Source organism: Tamandua tetradactyla, chromosome X (genome assembly GCF_023851605.1).
Source record: "Tamandua tetradactyla isolate mTamTet1 chromosome X, mTamTet1.pri, whole genome shotgun sequence".
In the NCBI taxonomy this organism is placed as follows: domain Eukaryota; kingdom Metazoa; phylum Chordata; class Mammalia; order Pilosa; family Myrmecophagidae; genus Tamandua; species Tamandua tetradactyla.
Window position 1 is genome coordinate 143050586 of NC_135353.1, and position 23372 is coordinate 143073957.

The window sequence follows — 23372 nt, forward strand, 5'->3', positions numbered from 1 at the left end:
GCACAGAAAGAGAGAAGGGTTACACCCCTTCATGAACTCCAAGTTTCTTACTGGTGGCAGGCTCCACCTGGAAGACAAGAGAAGATATAAATTTAAATCAAGTTTGGAATTTTCATTCTTTTATGGGACTGGACGTGAAAGTGCTGGCTGTCTTTAAAGCCTCTCTCCTTTTCCAAAGTCACAGGATTTTTAGTTTCTTAGAGGACTGCTAGAATAAAACCACATTTCTCAGTCCCTCTTGCAGGGAGATGCAGTCATGTGACTAAGTTCTGGGTGTGAACAGAAGGGATGATAATTTCTGGGTTGTATTCCTTCCTGATGACTGGAATATAATGTGGTGCTGAGCCATTCTGGACCACGCAGACTAGGTGAACACTGTAGACGGTGGGCAAGGGGACAGGAGACTAACCTCCCGCCTACGTTTTGAGCACAGCCACCACAGTAGTCGGCTTTTGCCATGTAAGATGCAATTTAAAGCTTCAGTACCACACAACAATTAGCACTCATGGGCTTGCAAGTTGACTAGGGCAGCTCTGCTTGGTACGAAACCCTGAACCTGAAGTAGGTTTTCCAGGAATGTTTGGTATGACGGTCTCCTCTATGTGGGGTGTGTGACAGGAGTGAATGGCCCCCTTTTTGACCACATTCAGTTCCCAAAATGAGTGACTCTCCACACAGGTGTGCTGGTCTGCTTTAGGAAGAAAATGGGTCATGTTCAGCTATGCATCACACACACATCTCATTCTCTTCCCCAGACTGTAAAGGCATCAGAAGCACGCAGAGGAAAGCAGAAGTTCATTCCCTTTGCAGCAAGTGGATCCAGTGTTTTTCCCACACTAGCAGACACAGCCTCTTTAGCCCTCCTCAGAGATAACAGCACTAGCCTTAAAGGGACACTTCTTACTTCGCCGCCGGGTCCTATCAGGTCCTTTCCCGGGTTTCAGTCCGGGTTTCTCCACCTCACAACTCGAGAGGAAACAGGTAAAACCCGGGGAACCGGGTCCCACATCAAGAGCCTTTCTGAGCATGCGTAGCCACCCGCCACTGCGCGGGCGCGACAACTTTCGTGCGCTCCGTACCGCCCATTTACGATGACGGAAGCATTTGTTCCTAAGCCAGCTTTCCTGTGTGATCCCGCTCTCCCGTTCCTGAATGGAAGCCTCGCGAGATCGCCCGTGGCAGTCCCCGGCCACGCCATCTTTGTGTCTGGCGAGCGAAGGCGCCCGACGGGAACCCTGAACTGGCGGCTCACTTTGCCAAGCTCTCACCGAGACCGGATCCAGGAAATACAAGTCCAGCCTCGGTGGGAGGGGACGCATTGAGGGAGGAGAAAAGAGGGAAGGGGGCGGCGGCGGTTCGCACCGGATCTGGGCCCTGCGCTGTGCGCACCCGAGGGGGGTCGGGCGGGGAAGCGGCTCCGGCCCGGACCCCCCGCAGGAGCAGGCTGCAGACGTGAGGGCGAGGCTGCGGCGTCGGCGGACGGAGAGCAGCGGACGCCGGGTAAGTGCCCGTGAGGAGGCCTGGCACCTGTCCGGGCCCGGGAGTGGTGGGCAGCCCCGAGGTCGTCCCGGCACTCCCGGTGCCTGGTGTGGTGGGCGTGTGCGCAACTGCGGGTGTACCGGGGTCTCGGCTCTGCCTGGAACTGGGGCGGACACCGGGCACTGCGGGGCTGTTGGATATCTGCTCCGGGCCTGGCGCGTTGGCGCCCACCACGGACGCCTGGGAGGCCGAGGGGAGAGGGAGTGGCTCCGGGTGGGGAACGGGAGTTGGCTGGCGTTTACGTGCCCCGACGGAGGGGACGATGTCCCTTTTCGCTGGACCCTGAGCATTGCGAAGAGTGAACCTCTGTGGACAGGCTTCAAGCCACAGCGAGGTGTTTGGGGATGAGGACTGGCTGCATCAAGGTTGGGACTGCTTAGGGTGTCGAGAGATGTGGGGGAAAGTTAGTAGTAATAGTAACGATTGTTCTAAAAGAGGTTTGCAAATGAGTCTTGACAGGTATTGAGTAATTGCATTCATTTAAAGAATATCACACACGCAGCCCTCTGAGGTCCAATAACAGATTAGAGTTATTCTTGTTTGGAGTTCGGTAGTTTAGTACAATGTGCCACCCCAGAAAGTGGAGAGACACAAAATATTTTTCGGAGGGGGGAACAACGGGGCATATGCAGTAAACTGCATATAAAACCAAAAGTTCATACTGTTCATGTGTTAAAATGTAAAGCATTCTCTCTTTACCGAAACGTAATTTGTTTAAATTCCTTAAGAAAATTTGTCGCCTTTGGTCCAGACAGGGCTTGTCAATTTGATATGTTCTTAAGTGACTTTTGTTGATCAAACTATAATTTTGATGTGTGACGTATTTACGTTTGACTCGTAAAAGAACAAGGATGAACAGGGGAGAAGAGAATAATTTGGAAAGCTTATCTTTCCTTTTTTAAGATGTTAAATTCCAAAGGGCATCATGGCTCATGGAAATTTGTGGTGATATCTTTTTATGAACATTGGAAGAATGCAAGCATAAGCACACACATAATTTTAAATCTGTATGTGATATGAAGTATTCTAATTTACCACCCCCCACACACATACATTTGCCCATAACTGGCTTAATTAAGGGAAAGTTAGACTTCAGTGAAGGTAAATATCAAATACGTGATTTTTGTCTTTACATCTGACAGATCATATTAATCTGTGTTCACTCACCCTGAATTTTCTTCTACGTGCTGCTTTAGCATAGTCTTCTCCTAACTTATAGATACCACACTGTGTACAGTTTGTATGGGAGTTTAAAGGAGCTAATGCTAAATGTATTCAGGCATCTGTGCTTGCCTTCAATCCTTATAGATACCCAATGCTGAAGGTAATGTTATCCCTATTGTACAAATAAAGACACTAACCTCCAGTAACTTCACTCAAGAGGTCATACGGTTGGTAAGATTCTGAGGTAGAATTCAAACTCCTGTGTGCCTGATTCCAAAGCATGTGCTCTTTCTGCTATACTCTGCAAAAATTTGTGCTGACTGATACAAACTTCTTGAAAATGGAAATTCTTGGTACAAAGAAACCTTTCAATTCTGCTGGTAATCTTGAAAGCTTCCAGTGTCCTTGGCTCAAGATAATCTTGTTGCCTCACCCCCCTCCACACACACACACAGGCACACACTGCCCCGTAGATGTGTCCATTTTCTGGCTAGAGGTAACTTTTAGAATGGAACTGCTGATTTATAAGGATTCTTAGTAACCAGTAGTGACCTATATGAAATTCACACATTTTCGGTAACTTTCCCTCCGGTTGCAACATGCCCAAGATACTTCACAGATAAAATTTTATTTATTCCAATCCTGAATAGTATTTCAAATTACATTACCAAAATAAAATACCAACTATTTATTTATCTTATTTATGAATTTGCTTTACCATAGCTTATATGTATACATATATATACACTCCAAAAAGTAGAATACTTGGTAGCTGATGCTCTGGTTTTCTTTAACTTAGTACAAATGTTTCTCACTCAGTTCATTGTTTACAGAAATTACAGTAGCTACTATGGGATCCAGCATAATTTCCTCTACAGCTAAGCACTGAAAGGCTTTACAGGTTTCCAGGGAATATTCAAGATGTTGGTGAAACAGCAGGCACATCTTGCCAGTGCATGGTCATTCTGTCTGTCACTGGCCTCTGTTGTTTTATCTCGGATGCGTTGTGCAACTGAGCCTTCCACCTAGACCCTTGTCTTTGCTCAGGAAAGAGGCTCCACATCTGGATAGAGTTAAACTGGAAGAATAGTTACAGAAATTAGCAGGGAAAAAAAGGTGCTAAATGACACTCATCCTCCAGCAGGTCATTTGGTCAGCCTTACTTATCAAGTCAATTATCCCTGGCTGGGAGTTCTAGAGAAGTTATTATGGAATCTGGGATTTACTGATCAGTTTTTAAAGAAGTGAATTGTTTCGGGGCCTTCAGTTAAGTAGCCTTGTCTCATGGAAACATGGGTATTACAGGCCGGAGGAAAAAAATTCCTGTGTTCCTCAATACACATTATCGTGTGTTTGTGTTATATGGAATTTGGAAAGCTTGGAACTATACTTTAAATAATTCCTTGGAGTCTTGATGAGTGATCTTTTACAGTTGGTCTGAAGGAGCAAGTTTTTAATTATAGTTTTACTTCCAAGAAAGAGTTAAATATACTTCCTTATTTGTGACCGTAATTACCAATGCTGTTTGTGCTGTTAGGGCACAAAATCGTCAAATGATAATGTAATGGAGTGCTTATTAAGTAAATTAAAAAAAAGTTTCTGAAATGATTTATGTTGCCTCTCTATAAAGAAGAGACACCAGGAAATTGTCTGTTGTATTTAGATGTTCTTGTTTTGTTTTGTTTTTGATCCTTCTGTTTAATAAACCTCAAATTATTTCCATGGCCACAAATACTCATTTGTCTAAAAATGAAATGGACCTGATGAAATACAAATCAATCCTAAATATTTGGGCAAAAACCACACCTCTATCTCCACTCCCCTCCTGATCTTCTGTGCTCCAGGGGTCTAGAGGGAAACAGACAAGACCCCTTAACCCTTCCCATTGTTTCTTGAAGAGGAGTTTGAGAAGAGCCAGAGGTAAGGGAGGCAGCATCAGGACCCCTGCCACAGTTTCTCTTTTTCTTTTCCTTCCCTCTCCTTAAGTGTTAAGGAAGAAGATATGTAAAAGCCCATCTACTGCAGGAGCAGGCACTGTTCCCGCATCCTCTTCAGCAGCCCACCCCTATCCTCACACCTTTTCCTCCATCCTTTCATCTCACCCTTCATCCTTCTCTCCAGAAATGACTTTATCTTCCTTATTCTGGGATCATCTTCCACCCCACCTCTTCATTTTTACATTTATAATTCTGAAGTCTAATGCATTGAAGCCTGCTCTTGCTCTTGGCTTTCCTCCTGCTCTGCCTTGATTGTGGAAGCTGAGAGTGGAAGCCAAGGCCTAAGGTCCTGGGTAAACTCAGATTCCCAGTAAAGGGAGGGAAGAATTCTTTTTTCTGTTTCCAGGGCTGATTGGGGCAGGGTTAGTTGCTTTGATTCCAAGTTGGAATGCTAAAGAGGTTTTTCCATTGAAACATTGTCCATGTAGGTTAAGTATTTTATTATACTTCTGTAACCTAATGGATGTTGAGACTTTTGTGGGCTTGCTTGGAAACCTGGCACACAGAGACCATTGTTTCCTGGGAGCAGGTTCTGAGGTTCAAATAGATGATTTTAAAAATCAACTTGAGGGCGGTCCATGGTGGCCCAGCAGGCAGAGTTCTCACCTGCCATGCTGGATACCCAGGTTCGATTCCTGGTGCCTGCCCATGTTAAAAAGAAGAAAATCAGCTTGTGCTCCAGAAGTTGTTGGGGATTGCGTGCTTTTAATTACTCAGTGAAATAATAGGTAGCAGAGTATTTTAGCTCACTGATGTTAGATTTATTATGTGGATCAGATGGCTCATTTGGGAGATAAACCAATAGCCTTTTTAGATTGTCAATGAAGAATTTCCAAATTTAGACACGTTTTGAAATAAAATGTAATAAATTTGGTCCGCTGTGGCTTAGAGTTTGTTTTTATTGCAGCTATTACATTGTTGAAGAACAGAATTTTGGTTTGTTATAAAAGGAATATCTTGATCCTACCATTTCTTACTGCTGTTTTGAAACTTTTCAAAAGTGTTGAAAGTCTTGCAATTATTTTACTCTGGTTTGCTTGGTGGTAAACATGGAAAGTATGTTTGTTTTACCTGGTGACTTTGAAATTTTATTAGTCTGTTGTTGAAATTACATTGTAACTGCTATTTGAGGTGTGCAAATACTTAACTGAGGGACTTCAAAGTGATAAAAACAAAGCTGAATACATTTTAAGTTTGTTCTCCATAAATACCTTCAGTCTTAGCTTGGTTGAAGGAAATATTTGTAATAGAAGGAAACGTGCAAATTTTTTTTCCCTCCAAACTGCTCTTTGGTTTTAAAAATGAATTTGAGTAAGCACCCTCTGTAATGTTAAGACTTTAACAAAGTATTTAAAATTTCACACTGAACAGTGGTTAAAAATGTGGTCTCTATTGGTAAAATGCTCAAATGTTTAGATACTCTTTCTGATACTAATTAGCTATGTGATCTTGGGCAAGTTTCTTAATCTCTGACCTGTTTTGTCATTTTTTTATAATGAAATTATCACAGGAGTTTTGTGACAGTTAAATGAGCCAGGGGATATATAGTATTTCAAACATGCCTAGCAATGGTAAATGCCCCCAAAATGTTCTTTTTATTTATTATATTATCATTGTCACTATTAGTAGTACTATTACTTCTTTTCTGAGATGGTACCCTTCTGTTCTGGGGCATGTGAGTGAAAGATATATTTGTTTACTCTGTAGTAATTTTTTAATCCAAAACTGGGGGAAGCAGGATGAGCAATATATTAACTGCTTGGAACATCCAAAATTGTCCATAATGTAGGAAATCTGCAGGTTATTAAACTAATTTTTTTTCAGTATCACCATTCTTATCACGTTAGGTTCAAAGAACGATACCTTTTTTTGATACATGAGTAAAACTGGATTATTTGAGTAACTGCAATGTTGTTACTAAAGTTTGATTATCTCGTCATCTAATAAGACTAGAGGCTGTGTAGTTAGAGTGTCAATTTCTAACTGACTCATTTATAAGACCTGGGTTTTTTTGTTTTTTTGTTTGTTAAATCAGGACCATTTCCCACAAAAATAATGTTACATATGTTATTCAGATTCCCAGTCTAGCCTAACATATCTGAATTTGAGTATTGATAGTACTGTAAAAACTAACTCCTGTGTATAACAGTGTTTCAACAAGAACATGTGCTTAGTACATCAGGTACTGAAAGATTGTGAAGGAGGGAAAGGACATTACCAAACTCCCTTTCTTCCTCAATCTTGAAGATGGGTGGTGGAGTCATATTCCTTCAAGATCCTAACAAAGACTCCCACACCTTGGGAAGAGGGCTTTCTTCTCTGCTAGAGACCAAGGATAGAGTACATAATCAAAAATGGACTCCAGAAGGCAGAGTTTTTTCCTGGCTTGGCTCCTCAGAAGTCTGTAGAATATAGTGAATAAGAGCACAGACTTTTGACCCAGAGTACTTCAATTCAGATCTCTGTTTCACCTAACTGGCATTGTCATCTTGGACAAGTTATAGAACTTCTGATCTGTGAAATATAGATAAAGGTAAATACCTACTTTATGGGGTTCTTGGGAAGACTAAATGTGTCGGCACATATAAAGCACCTGGCCTATAGATGAGTGTATAAAAATATTATGTATTTATTATTATTAAGCTTTATTGTTTTATGACTTTAGAGTACCTCTCTCTACTCCACTGTCCACTGCCTGCATCAGTTGTAGTTAAATAAGATTTCCTCTTCCCTTTCCACTGAGGAATGTTTCATAGCTTTCCATTTTCATTCCTGCCTAAAGTAAGCACCTTTTTTGTTTTGTTTTGTTTAGAGGTTTTTCTGGACATATTTTATTTAGGAACATTGTAGAAGTAGGCAACATTTAAAGAGTCCATTCTGTGAACTCACAGGGTAGAGCATAGCCAAATACTGATAATGGCTTTTTTTTTTTTTAAGTAATGAATTCATTGTATCCCCAAAAGAAAAAAAACATTACCTGTAATCCTGTCATTTGGGCATACCTACTATTAACATTCTGGCAGAGACCTCCATAAGAGTAACCTCCAGAATGACCTCCCGATACTACTTGAAATCTCTTAGCCATAAAAACTCTATATTGTTTAATATTTCCCCCTTCTGATCAAATTCTTTCTCTAAATGCATTGCTGATTAATACTTGGGAATAATCCCTCGGCATCAGGGAGGCTTAACCCTTGGAGTCATGTCCCACGTTGGGGGGAAGGTAGTGAGGTTATTTGCAGTTTGGCTTAGAGAGGCCACACTTGAACAACAAGGAGGATTTCAGGATGATATGCTAATTGACAGGTAGAACATATATATATATTTACCTTGCTTCTTGTGTAAATTTTTTTTTAATTTTGCTGAAGATAAAGCTTTGACCTACAGCTAACAGCATTCACTTTGAGAAAAGCATCAGAGTAAAACTGTTACTGACAAGGAAATGTGGTTGTTTCTGTGAAATGTAACATTTTTTTTGAGAATAAAATATGCAACATTCCCATATATCACCCTATTGTTGACACAGCGTTGGTGTGGTACATTTGTTACAATTGATGCAAAAATATTAAAATATTACTGTTAGCTGTAGTCCATATTTTGCCTTAGGTATATTTTTTCACTCTAGCATTGACACCTTGTAATAGTGACATATTATTGTTTTAGCTCCTAGACAACATTCTTATATTTGTATTATTAACCACAATCATCATCCACAACAGGTTTCATTCTGTTCTACAGTCCCATGTTTTATTCTCTAGCTTTCTTTCTAGTAACATACACAACCCAAAACTTTTCCTTTCAACCACATTCATACATATAATTCACTGTTGTTAATTACTCTCTCAGTAATGTGCTACATTACAATCTCTGTCCATTTCCAAACATTAACAATCAACCTAATTAGAAATTCTGGACAAATTAACCATCAGCTCCCTATTCTCTACTCTCATTCTGTTTCGCCTTTCTCTATCCCCATTCTGTCTCCTGGTAAGTTATAGTCTAGACTTTTCTAGATTCTAACTATGAGTTTGCTTATTATAATTAGTCCCTGTTAGTGAGATCATACAATGTTTATCCTTTTGTGTCTGGCTTCCTTCAGTCAACATAATGTCCTCAAGGTTCATCTATGTCACATGTGTCAGGACTTCATTCCTTTTACTTATTTATTTTTTGTGTGGCTTTGACAAAAAAGAAGTTGATTTCTTTCTCACATAAAACAAGCCTGGAAGTTGGCAGTGAGGAATAGTACACTGTCCATGTGTCATCAGGTATTCTGGTTTCTATGTTTCTGCTTTGTACTTCAGTATGTAGTTTAAAATTTTCAAGTTTACCCCATAATCCAAGAAGACTGCTCCAGCCATCACATCCACATCCCAGGAAAGCAACAAGAATAGATGGGAAATTATCTCTTCTCTTTAGGGAGACTAACATTTAATTTTATGTATTTATTGATTGACTTCTTTTCTTTTTTAATGCACTTTTACTGTGATACATTCACACACAGTACAGTCTGTCCAAAGTATACAGTCATGCATAGTATCATCACATAGTTGTGCATTCATTATCACAGTCAATTTTAGAACATTTTCGTTATTCCAGAAAAAAAAGAAAGAAAGAAAAGAGAAAACCCGAAACATTCCATACTCATTATCCCTCCATCATTGATCCCTAGCATTGATGTGGTATATTTGTTGCTGTGGATGAAATAACATTAGGATATTACTGTCAGATGTAGACCATAATTTGCAATAGGTACATTTCCCCCATATACCAATCTATTATGAATTCCTTGTTATAGGTTTATACATTTGCTCTAGTTCATGTAAGAATTTTTAAATATTTGTACTGTAAATCACAGTCAAGTCACCCACCACAAGATTTACTGAATTTTACATTCTCATGTTTTAACCTGGTTTTCTTTCTGTTTAAATATATGACATAAACTTTCCTTATCAACCACACTCACACGTACAATTCATCACTGTTAATTATACTCACAGTTTTTGTGTACCATCACTGTTATCCATTTCCTCTCATTTAAATTCAACCTAGTTAAAAATTGTGCACATCTTATACAACCACTCCCCATTTGCTAGCCTCCTTGTATCTCTGGTAACCCATCATCTAACTTCCGTGTCTGTGAGTTTTCATATAATAATTAGTTCATATTAGTGAGGTCTAACTTATTTCATTCAACATAGTGTCCTCAAGGCTCGTCATGTTGTCACATGCTTCTGGACTTCATTCCCTTTTGCAGCTGAATAATATTCCATCATATGTTGTTTTAGTTATCTGCAACTGCCGGAATGCAATATACCAGAAATGGATTGGTTTTTAAAAAGGGATTTTTATCAAGTCACCAGGTTTACAGTTCTAAAGCCAAAAAGATGTCCAAACTAAGGCATCCAGAAAAAGATGCCTTGACTCAAGAAGTCTGATGTCTGTCACATGGGAAGGCACGTGACTGACATCTGCTGGTCCTTGTTCCTAGTTTTGTTGCTTCCAGCATTTGATGCCAGTGGTTTCCTCTCTAAGCATTTGGGGGCCTTCATTTAGCTCCTCCAGGACACGATGCTGGGTTTTGGCTTGCTTAACATCTCATGGGAAGGCACATGGTGATATCTGCTGGGCTCTGCATCTCCACACGTCTGTGTCTAGGTATCTGCTCTCTCTGTCGGCTCTGTAGCAACTGTTGGCTCTCTCAACTTCTGGCGTCTCCTGGGGCTTCCACATTTCGAGACATCTGTGTCTGTGTCTGTATCTGAAGTTTCTCCAAATGTTTCCCCTTTCAAAGAACTCCTGTCCATTAGTTAGTTTACTAACTATTCAAGACCCACCTTGACTGGGTGGTGTCACGTCTCCATCTAATCAAAAGGTCACATCTACAGTTGGAAATGCTTCACCTCCACAGAGGTAATCTAATCAAGAGGTTGCACCAACAATTGAATGGGTCAATCTCCATGAAACAGTCTAATCAAAGATTTCCACTCCACAATATTGAATCAGGATTAGAGAAACATGACTTTTCTAGGGGTACATAATAATTTCAAACTAGCACATATGTGTATGCCACGTTTGGTTTTTCCATTCATCTGTTGGTGTACACTTGTATTGTGTCCATCTTTTGGCAATTGCAAATAATGCTGTTAGGAAATTCGGTATGCAAGTGTCTGTTTGAGTCCCTACTTTCAGTTCTTCTGGATATATAACTAGTAGTAGGATTGCCAGATCATATGGCAGTTCTACACTTACCTTCCTGAGGAGCCACCAATCTGTCTTCCAGAGTGGCTGCATCATTTTACATTACCACCAGCAGTGAAAATGTGTTCTTCTTTTTCCATGTCCTCCCCAACACCTGTAGTTTTCTGGTTTTTTTTTTTTAATCCTTGTCATTCTATTAGGTGTGAAGTATCTCATTGCGGTTTTGATTTGTTTTTCCGTAATAGCTAGTGATTTTCATGTGTTTTTTAGCCATTTGTATTTTCTCTTTGGAAAAATGACTATTCAGGTCTTTTGCCCATTTTTAAATTGAATTGCTTATCTTTTTATTGTTGAGTTGTAGGGTTTCTTTATATATTCTGGATATTAAACCCTTATCAGATATGTGGTTTCCAAATATTTTTTCTCATTGAGTAGGTTGTCTTTTCACTTTCTTGATAAAGTCCTTTGGTGGACATAAGTTTTTAATTGTGAGGTGGTCTCATTTGTCTATTTTTTCTTTCATTGCTTGTGCTTTGAGTACAAAGTCTAAGAAACTATTGCCTACCACAATATTGAAGATGCATCCCTATGGTCCTGGTGCTAATATTTGGGTCTTTGATCCATTTTGAGTTAGTTTTTGTATATAGAGTGAGATAGGGGTCCTGTTTCATTTTTTGCATATGGCAGTTCTTCCAGTACCATTTGTTGAAGAGACTATTCTTTCCCAGTTTAGTGGCCTTAGCAGTCTTCTCAAATATCACTTGGCCATAGATATGAGGGTCTATTTCTGAACTCTCAATTCTAGTCTGTTGATGAGTATATCTTTCTTTATGGCAGAACCATGCTGTTTTGACCACTATAGCTTTGTAATATGTCTTAAAGGCAGGCAGTGTACGCCCTCCAACTTCATTCTTCTTTTTCAAGATGTTTTTGGCCATTTACATCCTCATACCCTTTCAAATAAATTTGTAATTGGCTTTTCCATTACTGCAAAGTAGACTGTTGGAATTTTTATTTGAATTGCATTGAACCTGTAAATCAGTTTGGGTAGAACTGACATCTTAACAATATGTAGTCTTCTGATCCCTGAACACGGGATGTCCTTCCATTTATTTAGGTCTTCTTTGATTTCTTTTAACAGTGTTTTCTAGTTTTCTGTGTACAAGTCCTTTTCCTCCTTGGTTAAATTTATTCCTAGATATTTGATTTTTTTAGCTGCTATTGTAAATTGTTTTTTTTCTCGATTTTCTCAGATTACACTTTATTTGTGTATAGAAACACTACTGATTCTTTTGCATTAATGTTTTTAAAATTTATTTAATTTTTTATAGAGATGTCTTCACATGCATACATTCTGTACATGATATGCAATCAGTGGCTCACAATATAATCACATAGTTGTGTATTCATCACCATGATCATTTTTTAGAACATTTGCATCATTCCATTTGACCTCTAGTATTTCCATCTGCCCAATTTATTTTACCCTTTGTCCCCCCTATTATTTATTTATTTATATCCATATTTTTTACTCATCTGTCCATATCCTGGATATAAGGAACATCAGACACAAGATTTTCACAATCACATAGTCACATTGTAAATGTTATATTGTTATACAATCGTCTTCAAGAATTTAGGCTACTGGAATACAGTTTACAGTTTCAGGTACTTCCCTCTAGCCACTCCAATACAGCATAAACTAAAAAGGAATATCTATATAATGCATAAGAATAACCTCCAGGATAACTTCTCAACTCTGTTTGAAATCTCTCAGCCACTGAAACTTAATTTTGTCTCATTTCTCTCTTCCCCCTTTTGGTTAAGAAGACTTTCTCAGTCCCTTGATGCCAGTTCCCCTGCTGACCCAGGATTTCTGTCCCACATTGCTAGGGAGATTTACATTTCTGGGAGTCCTGTCCCATGTAGGAGGAAGGGCAGTGAGTTCACCTGCCAAGTTGGCTTAGAGAGAGAGGCAACATCTGAGCAACAAAAGTTCTCTGGGGGTGACTCTTAGGCCTGATTTTAAGTAGGCTTAGCCTCTTCTTTGCAGGAATAAATTTCATAGGGGCGAACCCCAAGATGAAGGGCTCAGCCTATTGATTTAGTTGTCCTCACTGCTTGTAAAAATATCAGAAATTCTCCAAATGGGGAAGTTGAATATTTTCTCCTTTCTCCCCATTCCCCCAAGGGGACTTGGCAAATACTTTTTTATTCACTGCCCAGATCACTCTGGGATGTATCGGGGCATCACACTAATCTGGTCTAATCAGCAAATTCTCACTCCCTATTCAGCATTCCATGTACTTATGGTGTTCAACAAAACTGACCAAACAAGTTAAATTAGGAAATACGCTACCCAAAATATAAATTTTCACCAAGTAAACATGTTTCCCTTTAGTCTCACACAGAAGTTGAAGTTTTGAACTATGGACGATACAGTCCTTTACCCTGTATTTTGATATACCTTAGTCCTATCCACATCAGCTTCATTCATATTTGTGCATTGATTGTATCCTGCCGCTTTAATGAACTCGTTTATTAGTTCAGGTAGCTTTGTTGTAGATTTTTTGGGACTTTCCAAATATAGGATCATGTCATCTGCAAATAGTGAAAGTTTTACTTCTTCTTTTCCAATCTGAATGCCTTTTATTTCTTTTTCTTGCCCTGCTGCTCTAGCTAGAGCTTCTAGCACAATGTTGAATAAGAGTGGTGACAGTGGGCATTCTTCTCTTGTTCCGTATTTTAATGGTAAAGCTTTCAGTCTTTCACTGTTGAGTATGATGTTAGCTCTGGTTTTTCATGTATGCCCTTTGTCATGTTGAGGAAGTTTCTTTCTATTCTTATCTTTGGAAATGTTTTATCAAGAAAGGATGCTAGATTTTTGTCAAATGTCAGTTGAGCTGATCATGTGGTTTTTCCTCTTTGATTTGTTAATGTGGTATATTACATTAATTGACTTTTTAACATTGAAGCACCCTTGCATGCCTGGGATAAAAACCAATTGATCATGGTGAATGTGGTTAAAGAGGAAACTTTAGGATGTATATATTACTAGACTAAAAATTAAAAGATAAAACATAGGACTGTTTTATCAGTGAAACTTATTGTAGACAATGTATGATTTTAGTTAATAGTACAAGGTATAAGAATGTTCTTTCATGGACTGTAGCAAATGTATGAAATGGTGATAATAATAGAGTGGTATATGGAGAAAAATACATTAATGTAAAAAATGGGTGATCTATTTTAATAATCTCCCATCAATAGTAACACCACCGTATCAGTGCAAGGTGTTAGTGGTAGGACAGTGTATGGGAATCCTGTATTTTATGTATGATTGTTTTGTAAACTCACAACTTCTCTCATGAAAGAAAAATGTTAAGAATATATAGAAAGCATACTTCATATTCTTGATTGGAAAAAAAATTTTTTAGTACTCATAATTTGATTTAATAACAAGCAATTAATATTAAGTTAGTACAGTAATTTAACATCAATAATTTTGCAGGTTTATTTAGATGTACTTTTAGGAAATCCTTGGTTTCAGTTTATGACCTTTTGATTTTTTAAGTTTTTTTCATGAATACCACATACGGTAGTTCTACTTACTACACATGCCTTAAGTTTCATGTCAGAAGTTGTCATTTGTTGTAAACAGAAAGTTATCTGTTAGGTTGCACATCATGAACTTTACTTTAGAAGGGCTTATCTTTTCATCCACAGAAATAGCTTTTGGCAAATAAAGTAATTTCAAGTTGGTAACATTGGGTGAAAATGTTTGTTTCAGTTGCATATGATGTGTTGAGGGACACTGCCAGTAAACAAGCTCACTTGTTGGAAATCCCCCCACATTACAGAAAATTGAAAAAGGGTGAAGTTAATTAAATAAATTGTTTATACTTATTCAGAGTTGCCTATGACCTTGGACAGATCACCCAACTTTATACCTTAATATCTTCATTTGTAAAATAAGGGTAGTTTACTAGATGTGTGAATCCAATTGTTAGTTGATTACTAGTTTGAAAGAGCCTCTTGTTGAACACAAACCTGTGAGATCAAGATGCTTGTCTTCACTCTCAATGATTCAACACGGTATTCACTAAATCTAGATGTAATTCAGTTTATCTTATTGGATTCAAATAGCTTCAAATCAATGTTATTGTAAGTTTGAGAGTCACTGGTTGGTTTGACCCCTTCCTGAACATTTTTTACTAATTAACATGTTGTCTAATTTTTTAAAATTGTTTGATAATTATTTAATTTTTATGCTATAACCTGAAGCAATGGACTTCAAACTTTCTCATATTTCCTAAAAACCTTTTATTGAAGTTTAATATATGTGCAGGAAAGTGCACTTATCAAGAGTGAACAGCTCAGTGAATTTTCATCAACTGAGCACACTTGTGCACCAGCACCCAGCCTGAGAAACTAACCATTACCAGCTTCTTTCCGTTTCTTGCTCCATTTTGGTCAGTTTCCATGCTACTCCCAAGCAATTTCCTGAATTTTAACATGATAGATTAGATTGTGTACTCTTTGGTGTCTCATTTCATTTGTGCAACATTGTGGATGCTGGATTCATCAATATGGTGTGTAGATTATAGACTCTTCGCATCCCACCCCCGCTTCTTCAGGGGTTACCAGGACTCATGTGTCAGGGACTAATTTTACATGTAGTGAAATATTTGGCAGCAAAGTCGTAAAAACTTGGAAACTGGTTTTTAAATTCCTGTGTCTTCTATAATTTAGCTATGGAAAAGCATTGTTATTAGGTTGCCTTACTCTAATGATAAACATACATGCCAAAATATTTTGGAAATAAAACATTAGGATGCCTAGAGTTTATAATAATAGTGACTAAATGTACAAATTTAAAAAATATTTTTGCATGAGGAAGAACAAAGGAATGTCATTACTGCAGGGTGTTGAAAGTAGATGGTAGTTAATATTTAAAATTTTTAACTTATGTGTGAGACTAAAGCAAAAAATGTTTATTTGGCACAAAATTTATATTTTTGACTAGTGCATTTCCTAATATAACTTATGTAGACAGCCTAATTGAGCACTGTAAGTACATGGAACCTTAAGTAGGACATGAGATTTTGTTGGTTTGTCCAGCGTGATGCCCCCATAAATCCCAGAGTGATTTGAACAGTGAATGAAAAAGTATTTGCAAAGTCCCCTTGGGGAAATGGTGAGAAAGGGGGAAAATTCAGCTTCCCCATTTGGAGAATTCCTGATATTCTCACAAGCAGTGGGGACAACCAAAGCAATTGGCCAAGCCCTCAATTTTTCAGTGACTACATTCTTTTAAAATCCTTGAGTCTTTATGGTTCAGCATGTGGTCATTTTTCATACATTCTAAGTGCTTGAAAAGCATATATATATTCTGCAACTGTTGGATTCAGTGTTTTATGTGTGCCCATTGATCAAGTTTGTTATATCTGTATCCTTACTGATTTTTTTCTCTGCTTATTCTTTCAACTGCTGAAAGAAGCTTCTTAAAATCTGCCATAGTGATAATAATGTATGTTTTTCTTAGTAGTTCTGTCAACTTTTGCTTTGTGTATTTGAGGCCATACTATTAAGTACATACAAAGTTAGTTTGTTATATTTTTCTGGTGACTTAAACATTTATCATTGTGAAGTGACTTTTTTATTTTTAACTTTAGTGATGCTCTTTACTTGGATGTCTATTTTGTCTAAAATTAATGTTGTGTTTATTTTGGCTGATGTTTGCTTGATATATATTTTTTCCTTTTACATTCAAACTTTTTGTATTATATTTTAGATGGGTTGCTTGAAAACAGCATATATTTGTAGATTTTTAAAAAAACTATTCTTTCTCTTTTATGAAACATTTAATCAATTTATAGTTAATGGAATTATTGGTATTTTAGAATTAAATACAGCATCACATTTTTTGTCTCTCCAGTTCTAAATTTCTATTCCTCTTATTCTCTTTTTCTCTTCCTTTGATTTTATTACTTTTATATCCATTTTTTCCTTTATTGGTTCCTATATCATATTTTTATTTATTCTTTTTGTAATTATTATAAAATTTCCAGCATAAATCCTTTCCTTATCAAAGTTAAGTGTTAATTTAGTATACTTTTATTTGCAAAGTCCCCTTCGGGGAATGGTGAGAATGGGGAGAAATTCAACTTCCCCAAGTTGAATTCTTGATAGTCTCACAATCAGTGTGGACAACCAAAGCTACAGGCTGAGCCCCCAGTCTTGGGGTTTGTTCATATGAAACTTAACCCCACAAAGGATAGGTCAAGCCTACTTAAAATTAGGCCTAAGAGTCACCCCCAAGAGAACCTCTTTTGTTGCTCAGATGTGGCCTCTCTCTCCAGCCAACACAACAAGCAAACTCACCACCCTTCCCTTTTCTACGTGGGACATGACTCCCAGGGGTGTGGACCTTCCTGGCAATGTGGGACAGAAATCCTAGAATGAGCTGAGACTCAGCATCAAGGGATTGAGAAAACCTTCTTGACCAAAAGGGGGAAGAGTGAAATGAGACAAAGTGTCAATGGCTGAGAGATTCCAAACAGAGTGGAGAGGTTTTCCTGGAGGTTATTCTTAAGCATTAAGTAGATATCACCTTGTTATCCAAGATGTAATGGAAAGGCTGGAGGGAACTGCCTGAAAATGTAGAGCTGTGTTCCAGCAGCCATGTTTCTTGATGATGATTGTACGATGATATAGCTTTCATTATGTGACTGATTGTGAAAACCTTGTGTCTGATGCTCCTTTTATCTACCTTGCCAACGGACGAATAGAACATATGGAATAAAAATAAATAATAGGGGGAACAAATGTTAAAATAAATTTAGTTTGAAATGCTAGTGATCAGTGAAAGGGAGGGGTAAGGGTATGGTATGTATAATTTTTTCTTTTTTGGTTTTCCTTTTATTTTTCTGTTGCCTTTCTTTTTCTGAATTGATGCAAATGTTCTAAGAAATGATCATGATGATGAATGTGCAACTATGTGATGATGTGAATTACTGGTTATATATGTAGAATGGAATGATCATATATTAGGAATATTTGTGTTTCTTTCTTGTAATTTTTTTAATTAATAAAAAAATTAAAAAAAATTAATTGACCATTAAAAAAAAATTAGTGTACTTTTGCCCTCCTCGCTGAGCAAGAACATTAACGTGCTTTAGTCCCATTTACCCACCTCCTGACTTGCATGCAGCTTTTGTCCTGTGATTTAATTTTTTTATATATGTATTTTAAGCTCTACATTATTATTTCATAAAGGCTGAGAGGTGGACTGTTAGGGAAGTCACAGACATCTGTTTAGTGGCCATTGCCTAGACCTCACCTATTCCCACCTCTTTCTCTGGGAAAGTCACAAACTCCTACTAAGTGGCCATCCTCTACCCTTCCACTACCCCCACTTCCTTCTCTATTGTGTGCCATTCTACAACCTGGGGGAGATGTTAAAAAGAAAGTCTAATGAAAACGCCCTGCCAGACCTTAAATCCAGAAACCAGGATCACACAACCCCAGATGCTATACGGTACAGAAATTCTCAGTGGCAGGGCCCCTTCCCCCTGAGGTAGATTAAAAAAACCAAGCAGTGTAGATTTTTCTCTTCTTTGGCGTGAAATGGTCCATGTAAAGCTGCCATCTATCACCTGCGACCCAGAGCAGTTCTCAGCTACCCCGTGAGAATGGCTGTGATGGGACTTCATCTTCCCTTGTTTTTTTGGCCTCTTTGTACTATGTAAGTGACAAAACGTCCCTTTAAAGTTTTCACATGCTCACTTTCCATGATTCTTCATTTCTTTCTGTATCTGTGACCTCCCATCCTGGGTCATTTTTCTTTTGTTTTATGATTTCTTTAGTGGGAGTCTGCTGGATGTGAGTTCTGTTTTTACTTGTCTGAAAATGTATTTCATTTTCATTCTTGATGAATGTTTTCTTTGCAATGCAGTACTAGGTTGGCAATTATTTTCTTTCTGTTCCTTGGAGATAGCATTACATAGTCTTTTAGCTTTCATTTTTGTTGTCAAGAATTAAGCTATCAATCTGCTGTTTCTTTGAAAGTAATCTACCCCCCCACCCCCAATCCCTGGTGCTTTAAAATTTTTCTTTGTTGATTTTCAGCTTGGAATTTGTTAAGTTTCCTAAATGTGTTTTGATCTGCTTTGCCACTTTTTATGGTTATAAGCTCATTGCTGAGATTTTTAAAGTTGACTTTCATCTTCTTGAACATAGTAAGCATAATCTAAAATTTATGTCTGATAATTCCAAATATTTGAAGTCCCAGTGGATCTGTTTCTGTGTCTCTGTTGTTTTTATGGCAGTCATTTTCTCTTATCTCCTCATGTACCTGTTTATCACTGTTTGTTGGGCATTATATTTAAAAAATCATTTGAGAAATAATTTGAGACCAAGGATATCTTCCAGAAAAATATTTTATTTATTCATTGATTGGTCGCATCTGCTTCTGAGAATACAGGACTACCCTAATCTAATCTCAGTTTCTGAGATTTTTCTGAGCCAACCAGATGATTCAAGGCCAGACCTCTTTTAGTGCATGGATTCATTATTTCTGGTTCACCCTTCTTTCTCCTGCTCTCGCATTCTTTTCTTTTTTTTTCTTTAAGCCTATTTTTGTTGTGAAATATACCATATCTACGAAAAAGTGATAGATTTCAAAGTACATTTTAACAAGTAGATATAACCCTTAACTCTTATTATCCACCCCACCCCCCAATTATTTACCTCTGGTATTGTTGTGGTACTAGTGAGGTATTCCTGTTAAAACATGCTGTTTTAGTTTGCTAAAGCTACCGGAATGCAATATACCAGAAATGGAATGGCTTTTAAAAAGGGGAATTTATTAAGTTGCAAGTTTAACAGTTCTAAGTTCATGAAAATGTCCAAACTAAGCCATCCAGGGAGATACCTTGATTCAAGAAAGGTTGATAGGTCCAGAACACCTCTGTTAGCTGGAAAGGCATATAGCGACATCTGCTAGCTTTCTCTCCTGGCTTCTTGTTTCATAAGGATTCCCCAGGGGTGTTCTCCTTCTGCATCTCCAGAGATCTCTGGCTGTTGTGGACTCTGTTGGTTCTAAAGCTTTTTCCAAAATGGGCCCCTGTTAAAGGGCTCCAGTAAGCAAGCCCGCCTTGAACTGGTAGAGACAAATCTCCATGGAAACCATCTAATCAAAAGTTAAACCATTCACACAAGGGTGGGTCACAGCTCTATGGAAACCATCAAAAAGACCCCACCCAGCAATATGGAATAAGAATTAAAGGACATGGCTTTTCTAGGTACATAATAGCTTCAAACCACCACACATGCAATAGATAGTTTTTCCCGTATACTCCTCAATTATTAACTCTTTGTACAAGTGTCATACCTTTGAAGTAGTTCACACAAGAATTTATATTTGTAGTACTAATTGGTGAGATATGTGGCTTTAAACAATCCCTTTCAATCATGTTCACCTTCGGCACTATTACTTAAAATCCTGTTAGCAGGCTACTATCACCGCTATCCATTCCCATATATTTAAATCCAACCTTTTTAACAAATCTGTACATACCAGGTAACCACTCCCCCTTCTCTAGCTTCTGTCTATTTCTGTGTCCTCTATGTTCTACATTTTAAGACTCTGAGTTCACATTTTCTAGGGGTTCATATTAGTCAAATCATATAGTATCTCTTTTTTTGTGTCTGGCTTATTTCACTCAACATTATGTCCTCAAGCTTCATCCATGTTGTCATATGCTTTAGGACCTTATTTATTCTTACTGCTGTGTATTGTGTATATATATATATGTTTATATATACACACACACACACACACACACACACCACATTTTGTTTATCCACTTGTCTGTTGTTGGATGCCTGGATTGTTTCAGTCTTTTGGCAATTGTAAACAGTGCCACTATGAACATTGATGTGCAAATGTCTGTCCGTGACACTGCTTTCAGCTCTTTTGGGTATATACTGAATATTGGTATTGCCAGATCATGGGCAACTTGATATTTAATTTTCTGAGGAACCACCAGTCTGTCCTCCACCGTGACTGTACCATTATACATTCCCATCAGCAGTGAATACGTGTTCCAGTTTCTCCACATCCTCTCCTTGTACTTTCCTGTTTGTTCAATGGCAGCCATTTTTGTAGGTGTGAGATGTTATTTCATTGTGGTTTTGATTTGTATTTCCCTTATAGCTAAAGAAGATGAGCATCTTTTCATGTGCTTTTTAGCCATTTGTATTTCCTCTTTGGAAAAATGTCTGTTCATTTCTTTTGCCCATTTTATATTTGGGTTGTTTGTCCTTTTGTTGTTGAATTGTATAATTTCTTATACTGGATATCAACCCTTATCAGATATATGATTTCCAGATATTTTCTTGCATTGAGTTGACTTCCTCTTCACCCTTTTGATTAAGTCCATTGAGTCACAGAAGCATTTGATTTTGAGGAGTTTCAGTTTATCTGTTTTTTCTTTCATTGCTTGTACTTTGGGCATAAGGTCTAAGAAGCTACCTCCTATTCTTATGTCTTGAAGATGTTTCCCTACATTATCTTCCAGTGGTTTTATAGTACTGGCTCTTATATTAAGGTCTTTGATCCACTTGGAGTTAATTTTTGTATAGGATGTGAGGTAGGGGTCCTCTTTCATTCTCTGGCTATGGATATACAGTTCTCCCAGGCCCATTTATTGAAAAGACTTTTCTCTCCCAGTTCAGTGGATTTGGTAGACTTGTCGAAGCTCAATTGACCTTAGATCTGGGGGTTTATTTCTGAACTCTCAATTCAGTTCCATTGATCAATGTGTCTATCTTTGTGCAAATACCATGCTCTTTTGACTACTGTGACTTTGTAATAAGCTTTAAAATCAGGAAGTGTAAGTCTTCCCACTTCATTCTTCTTTTTTAGGATGTTTTTGGCTATTCAGGGCCCCTTTCCCTTCCAGATGAATTTGATCACTAGCTTTTCCAAGTCTTCAAAGAAGATTGTTGGAACTTTCATTGGTATTACATTGACTCTGTAGATCAATTTGGGTAGAATTGACATCTTAATAGCATTTAACCTCCCTATCCACGAAAAAGAAATGTCTTTCTACCTATTTAGATCTTTGATTTCTTTTACCAATGTTTTGTAGTTTTCTGTGTACAGGTCCTTTACATACCTGGTTAATTTTGTTCCTAAATACTTGGTTCTTTTAGTTGCTATTGGAAATGGAATTCATTGCTTAATTGTCTCTTCAGTTAGGTCATTACTTGTGAGTAAAAACATTACTGATTTTTGCACAATAATCTTGTATCCCACCACTTTACCGAATGTGCTTATTAGGTCAAGTAGCTTTGTTGTAGGTTTCTCAGGATTTTCCAAATATAGGATCATGTCATCTGCAAATAAAGTTTTACTACTTCCTTTCCAATGTGGATGCCTCTTGTTTCTTTTTCTTACCTGATTGCTCTGGTTAGAACTTTACCACAGTGTTGAATAATAATGGTGACAGTGAGCATCCTTGTCTCATTTCCAATCTTAGGGATTGGGAGTGAGGAAGTATGATTCTGGCTCTGGGTTTTTCTTGTATACCCTTTATCATATTGAAGAAGTTTCCTTCAATTTCTACCGTTGAAGTGTTTTTATAAGAAAAGGATGCTGAATTTTGTTGAATGCTTTTTCAGCATCAATCAAAATCATGTAATTTTTTTCCCTTTTGATTTGTTAATGTGCTGTATTACGTTGATTGATTTTCTTGTATTGAACCACCCTGTGCCTGGAGTAAATCCCACTTCATCGTGGTGTATAATTCTTTTAATGTGCTTTTGAATTTGATTTGCAAGTATTTTGTTGAGAATTTTTGCATCTATATATATTAGGGAGATTGGCCTGTAGTTTTCCTTCCTTGTAGTGTTTTTATCTGGTTTTGGTATTAGAGTGGTTTTAGCTTCATAAAATGAATTAGGTAGTGTTCCTTTTTCCTAAATTTTTTGAAGAATTTGAACGGGAATGATTAGTTCTTTTTGGAATGTTTGGTAAAATTCCCCTGTGAAGCCATCTGGCTCTGGGCTTTTCTTTGTAGGAAGATTTTTGATGACTGATTGAATCCCTTTACTTGTGATTGGTTTGCTGAGGTCTTCTGTTTCTTCTCGAGTCAGTATAGGTTTTTCATGTATTTCTAGGAAACTGTCCATTGCATTTTAGTTGTCTAATTTGTTGGCATATAGTTGTTCATAGTATCCTCTCATTATTTTTAAAATTTTCCAGGGTCCATGGTAATGACACCCCTCTTGTTTCTGATTTTGTTTATTTGCATCCTCTCTCTTTTTCTTCTTTGTCAGCCTAGCTAAGGGTCCATCAATTTTGCTGATTTTCTCAAAGAACCAGCTTTTGGTTTTATTGATTCTCTCTATTGTTTTTTGTTCTCCTGTTCATTTATTTCTGCTCTAATCTTTGTTATTACTCCC

At 37.7% G+C, this 23372-nt stretch overlaps 1 protein-coding gene across 3 annotated transcripts in view; it reads left to right on the top strand.

The window, feature by feature from the left end:
• Positions 1-1197: 1197 nt before the first annotated feature.
• Positions 1198-23372, top strand: part of TAB3 (TGF-beta activated kinase 1 (MAP3K7) binding protein 3) — a 111157-nt gene continuing 88982 nt past the window's right edge. For all 3 annotated transcript variants that reach the window (XM_077145425.1, XM_077145424.1, XM_077145426.1), the window contains exon 1: positions 1198-1500. The gene's annotated coding sequence lies outside the window, so the exon portion shown is untranslated. The remainder of the gene's footprint in view (positions 1501-23372) is intronic.